This window comes from Sarcophilus harrisii, chromosome 2 (genome assembly GCF_902635505.1).
Source record: "Sarcophilus harrisii chromosome 2, mSarHar1.11, whole genome shotgun sequence".
Classification (NCBI taxonomy): Eukaryota; Metazoa; Chordata; class Mammalia; order Dasyuromorphia; family Dasyuridae; genus Sarcophilus; species Sarcophilus harrisii.
Genome location: NC_045427.1, coordinates 540,358,785 through 540,368,303, shown reverse-complemented (window position 1 = coordinate 540,368,303; position 9,519 = coordinate 540,358,785).

Below are 9,519 nucleotides of genomic sequence, written 5' to 3'. Positions count from 1 at the left end.
AGTTATAATAATAAAAAAAAAAATAAAACAAAAAAAAAAAAACCTGAATGAACTGATGGAGAATGAAGGGCATGGGTTCTGGCAATAAAAAGTTATAATAATAAAAAAAAAAATTAAAAAAACAAAAACAAAAAACCCGAATGAACTGATGAAGAATGAAGGGCATGGGTTCTGGCAATAAAAAGTTATAATAATGAAAAAAAAAATTAAAAACAAAAAAACCTGAATGAACTGATGGAGAATGAAGGGCATGGGTTCTGGCAATAAAAAGTTATAATAATAAAAAAAAAAATTAAAAAAACAAAAAACAAAAAACCTGAATGAACTGATGAAGAATGAAGGGCATGGGTTCTGGCAATAAAAAGTTATAATAATGAAAAAAAAAATTAAAAACAAAAAAACCTGAATGAACTGATGGAGAATGAAGGGCATAGGTTCTGGCAATAAAAAGTTATAATAAAAAAAAACAAAAAACCTGAATGAATTGATGGAGAATGAAGGGCATAGGTTCTGGCAATAAAAAGTTATAATAAAAAAAACAAACAAACCTGAATGAACTGATGGAGAATGAAGTAAGCAGAGCCAGATCACTGAATACAGTTAACTGCAATGATCTCTAACAGCGATCTATTGTGAAAGCCTTACTTAACTGTGATCAATACAATCATCCAAAACAATTCTAAAGGGATCATGATGAAAAACGCTATCCACCTCCAGGGAGAAAATTGTTGAATTCTGAAGGCAAATTAAAGTGTATTTTTTTTTTTTTTACTTTTTCTTGCTTTTATTTTAGCACCATGGCTAACACAGAAATATGTTTTGTATGATTTTATATGTATAATTGATATAATTCTTATCTTCCCAATGGATGGGGTGGGGTTTGAGGGAGGAAATTTAGAAGCCAAAAATCTTCTTAAAATTAATGTTACAAATACATTAAAAAAAAATTAAAAGAAAATGGAATGTGGGGGGAGGTGCGTGCGTCGTGCGTGCGTGCGTGCGTGCGTGTTTCACTGCGGTTACAAGGAAAGGAAGTGCGTAATGCAAGAAAAAAACCACCCGAGTTCCAGACACCAGAGGGCAGCAGCTTGTCTCTTTCTGGGCCTGCCTTACCCGTGGCGCAGAGCGATCTTTTCCCTCAGCCACAGGTCACATGATCAGGGCTAGGAGGGAGAAGAAGGGAAAATGGCGTCTGGCCGCTTTGGGAGGAGGCAGGAAGGGGAAACAAAAATCAGCCATCTTTGTGTAGCCCGATTATTGTGACTTCGGGATTTCTCTTAAATAGCCATGTTTATAAAGGAAATGCATACTTAATAAAAAAAAAAAAAGATAACACGCTGTATCTATCTTCCTGAAGCTTTTTTCCCCCAAAGGACGACATGCTGTATAAAATGGGAGCGAGAAGGGAGGGCTCGTTAATTGGGCAATTAGTGGGATGACTGAGTAGCTCGGGAAGTCTTGTGTTTATTAAATACATCCCCTAGCCATTATTAGCCTTGCCACCGGGGCTCCAGGGTCCCTGGAGATGCCTGCCTCCTGACCGACCCACACTTCACCCAGCTTCTGTTGCACTCTGGGAAAAAGTACATCATGAGCTTGCTTCCCCGCGCCTCACATTTCTCTCCCTTTCTACTCAGGATCCCTTCCTCTCTCTTTCTCTGCGACACCTGTACAAACATGACAGACTACGCCTTCATCCTGAGGTTCTTATCCCGCAGTTTAACATTACGCCCAGATTTGGGCGGCAGGAATTCATTCCCCAGTAAACAGAACTGGGGATACAGCTCCAATGTGGATCAAAAGCACATCTTTTTCTCTTTCATATCATTTACTTAAGTTATAGATAAAATAAATACAAACTTTTCTACTGAAGGCTAAATCACCTCATTTTCTTTTCTTTTTTTTTTTTTTATTTAATAGCCTTTTATTTACAGGTTATATGCATGGGTAACTTTACAGCATTAACAATTGCCAAACCTCTTGTTCCAATTTTTCACCTCTTACCCCCCCCCCACCCCCTCCCCTAGATGGCAGGATGACCAGTAGATGTTAAATATATTAAAATAAAAATAAATAAATAAATAAATAAATATATTAAAATATAAATTAGATACACAATAAGTATACATGACCAAAACTGGAGCTGATAGCCACAGCTTTCTCTTTCTGTATATCTGTTTAAGTCCCTGCCCACTCACTGGTGAGACCTTAGGCAAGTCATTGAAAATAAGTAGTAATTACTCAGGCTAAAACCTGTTTCTCAGAGGTTTCCTGAACTTTAATTAATGACTACTTGCAAAAATGCATCGAAATTCCAAGATGAAAGGGACTATGGAACGACAAAGCCACATGGAGAGAATAATGCTGTTTCTCAAAAACTTTTTTCAAGGGCTAAGCTTAAAAGGAGTGTCTGGTTCCCACCGTCTAATAGGTATTTTTAACTCCTGCGTCACAATCAAAACCACATAGTTATTCTTTTCCCTAGCAGACAATAAACCTATCACGTGACCAGAACTAGATAAATGAAGACTTCTCTGAAGTCTAAAACATAGGTCTTTGACCCAAAAGGAAAGAGCTTAGAGAATTCCTCTGCTCCCTTATTATCTTTCCCTTTTAAGATTGCATGTAAAACTCCATCCATTATGTGGCAAAGGTCAGGACTGTACTTACAAAAAGAAAAGTCCTAGGGTGGTCAAAGATGCTCCCTTCCCCCAACAAGGAAAATAAGTTAATGCTTTCTTTAACAAAGAATCTAACTTTTATTGTTCTTATATCATCCCTGACTATCTTCTTTAGTCATGGGTGCCTCAGTTTTTAACTTAATTTTGGCTAAAACGCCAGAGAACTTTTTTCTTCATATTCAACTAAAACAGAAACACAATCACTTTTGGTTGTTCCTCCATCCTTACTTCTCCAAGTCAAGCAACTTTTGATTTCCTGTACTATAGGACTCTCAATACTGCCCATTATATTTATCAAAAATCATTCTTGTCAGAACCTTTATTATTATAGCCCTACTCCAATCCCCTCTTTTTTGTTTTTGAGTCTCTGAACTCTTTGGTTTCCCTATTCTATTTGATTTTGTGTTCTCAAGTCTGTGTATGATAAATATTATAGCTAGAAATTAATATTTAGTTAACAAGTTTAAAAGTATAAGCCCACAAGAATTCTTCCAACTTTTAAAAATTTAACTAAATAAAAATGTCTTTGCTTTTTCATTTAGCTAGTCTGATAGAGGATAAGCAAAATACATCTTATTTTAGGATATATTTCCAAATTGTACAACACTATTCAAACAGAGCCTGGCACATAATAGGAGCTTAATAAATGCTATTGTCTGACTTAACAAACTCTATCATAGCTTCCACAATCTAATTGTTGAAATAATTCTTCTATCAGACAAATAACTTTAAAATACATTCTTTTATGCATGAGAATATTTTGGTAGCTATCTTTGACACTTAAAAAAATTAGTTGGAAATGTTGATATAATTTTACTAAAACGAATGGAAAGGGTGACATTGTTAAAGAGAAAGAAAATAGACAATTTTAAGGTTTCTTCCATGGCCTACTAAGGACCAATCAGAAAACTAGTTAATGTATTTTTTTTTTTTTTTGGTCCTGACCTATGACTTCATTGATGGAGAGAACTACCATTAAAGAAACTCCAAATACCAATTTAAATATATAATTGTTCTGCCATTTATCAGCTTAGAGAATTTTCTGTGGAACTGGGAAGTTAAGTGACTTACCCAATGTCACTCTGGTAGTACATGTCAGAGGTAAGATTTCAACACAGGCACAATTCGAATCCTGGCTCTCTCTCCAGTATTCAGAAAATTGCCTCAATGTGTTTAGTTAATTGCAAAATTGACCCAAAATTACTGTTTACACACACACACACAAATGCCTTTTTTTGTTATTCCGAACTTGAAAAACAATAACAAATGAAGAGAAAAAAAGCTATATATGAAGCCCTAAATCTATCATATATAATTTTTATTTTTTAAATTCAACATACAAGTTTCAAAGCTGCTGTTTGTCTTTATTTCCCACTAAACTTCCTGTTTTCTTGTATATATTTTTTAACATTTTATTAGTCTAATCTCTACCTCCTAAATCCCTAATATCAAAAAAACAAAACAAAACAAAACCTATCCCTTATAATCATAAGCATTAACAAGTTAGTGAAACAAATTCACACATCAGCCATGTCCAAAAAATCTATATCTCAGTCTAGACCTCCAGTCTCCCATCTCTCTATCAGATGCTGAGTAACATGTTTTGTCACTGGTCCTCTAGAATTATGGTTAGTCAAATGGCACCAATAAGTCTTGCAAAATTAATTTTCTTTACAATTTTGTTATTATTTAAATAGTTCTCCTGTTTCTACAATCCTTTTCATTATTTCTTTTGGCACAATAGTATTAAATCACAATTCGCACATCATATTTTGTTCAGCTATTTCCTGATGGGTACTTCTTTAGTACCTAAGTCTTTGTGTAACAACTATTTGCTCATTTAAAATCACTACTGCTCTAAATAATGACTTAAATTATACCTAAACCTTACTGAATACTCAAAAATGAATAAAATAGACTGGAGTGCTGGCAAAATGTATCAAAATATAAATGGCAAAATACATATTTGCATATATTTTTAAAATAAAAAGCTATTATTTTTAAAAATTAATATAAATTTTATTCTCATCCTAAAACAATTTAAGATAAAACTTTTAGCTCTTAATTATCCTCATATCTCTGGTAAGACCAGATCTGGCATGGACACTACATTTCAGGCAAATTCATTTATCCTTCTTGAGAAAGAAGATTTGGCAGTTAAGTGAAGAAGTAGATGGATTGTCAGACCTAGAAGCAAGAATATTCATCTTTCTGAGTTCAAATTTGATTTAACCCTGGGAAAGTCACTTCATTTCCTAAACTTTCTCACTTGTATAATGAGTTGGAGAAGGAAATGGCAACATCTCTACTAAGAAAATCTCAAATGGGGTCTCAGAGTCAGAGAGAAGGGAAACAACAACTGAACAACAATAAAGAATGAAGTCCTAGTTGTTTACAAAGAATCTCACCACTAGCCTGGATAGTCAGTCAGCTTAATTGAATTTGAACCTCTAAGAATTCTAGGACAGCTGTTGGCATTCTGGAATTGTATTCTTTAAGGGAATCATTCTTATCCTATTCTGCTGTTTTTAGTCAACTCAAAGTAAAGCTTTTCTAGAATTACCAAAATGTGTAACACTGATATCAAGTCCTGCATTGTAATGGATTTTTCGAAGCTTCACCAGGACTGGTATCAGAGATTACAATCCATGTTATCAAAGACTTACTTTGATATTCTGAAAACAGCTCTAGGTTTTTGTTTTATCTTCCAGATTAAATAGCTGATATCCAAAGCAGCAAATGGGATGAATATTTTATGTTTCAGCTTTTTAAAGTGACAATAGACTTTGAATAGCTTTGAAAATTCCAACTCTTAGAAGCTTTTCTCCTAGGAGTTGATTTTTTAAATCTGCTTCCCACTAAGAGAGGCATAGGAATTTTAAAACAAGTGCCTTTGAAAATACTGCTTTGGGAGGGTAGCTAGGTAGTGCAGTGGATAGAGCACTATCCCTAAAGTCAGGAGATCTGAGTTCAAATGTGACCTCAGACACTTAATACTTCTTGGCAAATCACTAACCCAACTGCCTCAGCAAAAAAAAAAAAAAAAAAGAAGGAAGAAAGTAAGAAAAAAAAGGACAGGAATTTCCCAGAGGCCTGCACTGGAGTCAAAAAGAAATCTAGGAGGGATATCTACTCTCTGCCACAGAGGCCATCTTTTTCCTGCTTAAGTTTTATGCAGATACTCCAAGGGTATACCTTTCCCTTCTTTCTAGAAAATCCAATGAAAAAGTCTTGTGAAATGATCCAGACATTCTGGAGAGCAATTTGGAACTATTTGATGCAGTAGGATCTCTACTGGGTCTATATCCCAAAGAGATCATAAAGGAGGGTAAAGGACTCTCCTGTGCTAAAATATTTGTAGCAATTCTTTTTGTGGCAGCAAAGAAGTAGAAAATGAATAGATGCCCATCAACTGGGGACTGGTTAAATAAGTTATAATATATGAAAGTAATGGAATATTATTGTTCTATAAGAAATAATGAGCAGGATGATTTCAGAAAAAACTGGAAAGACTTACATGAACTGATGCTGAGTGAAGCAAGCAGAACCAAGAAAACATTGTACACAGCAACAGCAAGATTATGTGATGATCATCTATGATAGACTTAACTCTTCTAAGAAATTCAATTATCCAAGGAAATTCCAATGAACTTTGGACAGAAAATGCCATCTGCATCCAGAGAAAGAACTATGGAGACAATGCAAATCAAATCATGCTGTTTTCACTTTTTTTTCCTTCTTTTTTTTCTTTCTCATGATTTTTTCCTTTGGTTCTGATTTTTCTCTCCCAATATGAGTCATATGGAAATATATTTAAAATGAATGTACAAGAATAATGTAAATAAATAAATAAATTAGTAAGTGGGAGGGGGAATCTATCAACAAATATTTATTAAGTGTCTATTATGTTTTAGGAGATGGAGATAAAATATTTAAAAAATGAGATACTTATCCTTCAGAATCCTACATTCTATGAGAGAAGGGGGAAGAAATATTCATAGATAACTAAATATTGTATAAAAATAAATGCAAAGTAGTTGTATGAATATTAATAATTGGGAAAATCCAAAACAATCTTTTCAAAGTAAGTCAATTATGTGTCTGGTAATGTGTCTCCAAAGCTAAGAACACACAAAAAATGCAGTCCCTAATCTCAGGGAGGGCCACTAGGTAGCACATTTTGTTAGGATGCCTGGCTTGGAGTCAGGCTGAATCATCTTCCTGAATCACTTAGCTGTGACTTAGCTGTGTGACCCTGAGCATGTCACTTAACTCCTGTTTTTTCACCCATAAAATGAGCTGGAGAAGGAAATGGCAAACCACTCCAGTATTTTTGCCAAGAAAACCCTAAACTAGGTCATAAAGACTGGACATAATTGAAATGACTGAACCTTTCAAAAACCTTCCAGTCTTCTGGAGATACAACATGCAGACAAGATATAGAGAAGATAAAATGGAGATAATCAACAAAAGGAATACATTAGCATTAAGAGAGGAATTAAGAGGAAAGACTTCTTGCAAAAGATGGAATTTTAGCTGAGACTAGAAGAAAGCCAGGAAACAAAGTAAGGAGGGGGAGAATTCCAAACAGGGGAGACAGTCAGTGAAAATTCAGAATCAGTATACTATTCACAAAACAGAAAGAAGGAAAATGTCTCTGTATCAGGGAGTACATGGGGCAAAGTAAAGTGTAAGAAAACCAGAACAGGGGAGGGGAGAGAGATTATGAAGCCTATTGAATGCTAAACAGAGAGGTTTATATTTGAACCTGAAAGGGATGAAGAAATATTGGATTTTACCTGAGTCGGGGTGATAGGGTCAGACCTTCACTTTAGGAAAATCACTGTGATTTCTGGTTGGATTGTAATGGGGAGAGGTGAGGCAGGAAGACCAACAATCCTCAGGCTACTATTGGTGTGAGGTCAAAAGCAGAGTGGTCTCAGAGTCAAAGGAGGAATAAGAGCATATGCGGAGATGTTACAAAGATAAGACTGACCAGATTTGACAATAAATTGGATGGGGAATAGGAAAAGTGAAAGTGAAAAGAAAGAAAGAAAGAGCAAACCAGAAATTAGGGGGAGCCTGGGCAAAGCCAAGGAAGGAAGTAGAGACAGAATGTAATGGTTGGGGAAACCATGAAAGAGACCAATTTAGCTACAACTAGAGTGATAAGAGTATATAAGGGGAGAATAAAGTCCAGCCTGGAAAGATAGGCTGGAGCCAGATCAACAAATGAGTTTAAGAACAAAATCGAAAAGCAACAACAACAACAACAACAAAACCTCTTACAGTATTCATCTTGTCTTTCTACCAAGATTCTAAATTTTTCAAGGGCGGGACCAAGAAAGAGCCTTATATATCCTTTTTTGTACATTGTACAATGCTGGAGCCACCCTTGGAACTCAAATTTGTCACTTACTTTTCTCTCTGTTTCCTCCTTGGAAAAATGAGGGGATTTACTGTAGGTGATTGCAAAGGTCCCTCCCACCACCAACATTTTAAAGTTCTGTGAATGGTATTTTTCCTCTGACTTGACTGCATTTTACTACCCTCTATTCAAATCCATCATAGTTCAGTCTTTGTTTAGTACTTAAAAGAAAACCTTCGGAGCTTTGTTTATTCCCTTTATTCTGAGTAGGTGAAGTCTTAAGAATTTAGAATTCATGTACTCAGTGTTCCTGACTTGTATCAAACAGAGCCAGTTATGGCTCAGAGACAGTTACATGGTGCAATGGATCCTAGATCCTGGACCTACATCCAGGAAAACCTAAATTCAGACACGGACTGTGTGATTCTGGACAAGATATTTGGCCTCAGTTTGCCTCAATTAATAGGGATAATAATAGTACCTCCCAGGTAGTACTTCCTAGGGTTGTTGCAAAGATAATCTGATACACGAAATTGTAAAGTATTTTGCACAGTGCCTGGTATATTTTAGGTGATATATAAATGTTAATTATGATTATTATTACTATTACTATTGCAGTTTCTTCTCCTACTACTCTTACTCCTACCACTAACACTCCTATCACTAACTACCATATTTTTTTCAGAGGCCAAACCACCAAAACTATGTTGAAGCTATTTTACTCCAATCCCTATCCCCAACATTTTCTTTTTTCCCCCCAACATTTTCAATAGAAAATTTCTGAATATTCATTAACACTTCCATTTTACCTGTAAAATAACCAAACATCTTGAGAATAAAATTCTTATTGCCATACAAATTAATCTTTCTTTTGTTTCCTCTCTCAATTTCCCCGTTTGCTGTTTTAAAATATGAGACCAGTGTTGATTTTGTTCAGCCTCTTTGGCATCTCCAGTAGAACTGGAGCTTTATCTGGAAAATCAGATGATCATTTCCATCCAAGGACCCATCGTCCTGCTATATTTCTTGAAGAACCTGAAAAGCTGTCCTAAAGTACAGCAATGTGGTACCACAAGAGCCAGCTACCAAAGTCCCTTGATCGTTAAAAAATAATGTGTTAAGAGGTTTGGCAATTGTTAACGCTGTAAAGTTACCCATGCATATAACCTGTAAATAAAAGGCTATTAAATTTTTAAAAAATAATAATAATGTGTTATTTAAGAAGAGCCATTCTGTCCAAATGATCAGCTGTTATCTAAAGAGCAGGCTTCCAGGTCCTTCTAGAGATCTCTCTGCAGAAACCATTTTGTGTTATTATGGGCTATAATTTCTCCTCAGAACTTCAAAAACAATTGTTAGAAATTACATCCTGTCTGGTAGGGCCAGCTTCAGATTTCAGTATCCAAGCAGAGCTACAAGATTACTTCACAAGCGAAGAGCACAGCCACTGCAGTTACCGTATATATTTGT